Source organism: Sus scrofa, chromosome 6, assembly GCF_054392235.1.
Source record: "Sus scrofa isolate SSC_HxYL_T2T_F1_AM1 chromosome 6, Sscrofa_HxYL_maternal_Yorkshire_Landrace_v2.0, whole genome shotgun sequence".
Taxonomy (NCBI): Eukaryota; Metazoa; Chordata; class Mammalia; order Artiodactyla; family Suidae; genus Sus; species Sus scrofa.
This window is the reverse complement of record NC_139388.1, coordinates 31,760,743-31,761,580: the sequence shown is the minus strand read 5'-3', so window position 1 is coordinate 31,761,580 and position 838 is coordinate 31,760,743.

Below are 838 nucleotides of genomic sequence, written 5' to 3'. Positions count from 1 at the left end.
ACCCCCCTCTCCAACGCTCCTGTCTTAGACCTCTTCAGGTTTCAGCCCAGTAATGACTTCTTCCAGGAAGCCTTCCAGGATCACCTGTACTAGTTTGGGGGCTGCGGTCAGGTGTTCTCCCAGGCTGCTGGGGTTCCCTTCTCACAGCTTAGCACCTAATGAATTCTCTGCCCCGTAAGGAGACATTCCTCTGGGACAGGGACCGGGATGGGGACTGCTGTGTGTTTGCAAGTGAATATCTAGTACCTAGTAGCATTACGCCTGAGGCCATTTGCAGGAGGAAGAAAGGAGAGGAAGAAGGAAGGAAGAAAGGGAGGGAGGAAGGGAGGGACTCTCTGCTTTGTTTCCATCTCTGTGTCTTTCCATTTCTGTCCACCTCATCTCTCACGTTCATCTCTAATTGTCTCAAAATCTCGTTCTCTGACAGTCCGTCGGTGCAGCTGGTCATCTATTTCTGACCCTTCCTCCCCACCTCGGACCCACGCCCCTGGGAGTGCAGGCCGTCCTGCCCCGGCGCGTCCCTCCCAGTCCCGCTGCTCTCCAGCCTCCGGACATCCAGAGTCTAGAGTAGTCGCGCCAGATGTTTCCCCACAAGGGGTTCTTGGGTTTTGCGCCGGGATTGGGGGACAGAGGTTGGGAGGTCGCGCATTGATGCACTGATGGTGCTCGCAAAGGGACAAAGCAGCTGGCCGAGGAGAAAAAAAAAAAAAAAAGCAGAGAAAGAAAAGGAGAAGAGAGGAGGAGGGCGAGAGGGGGAAAGGGGCGGAGCGGGGCGGGCCTGAGCCCCCCCCCCCCACCCCGCCCGCCCGCCCTCCCCGCCGCACTGCCAGCGCCCTCC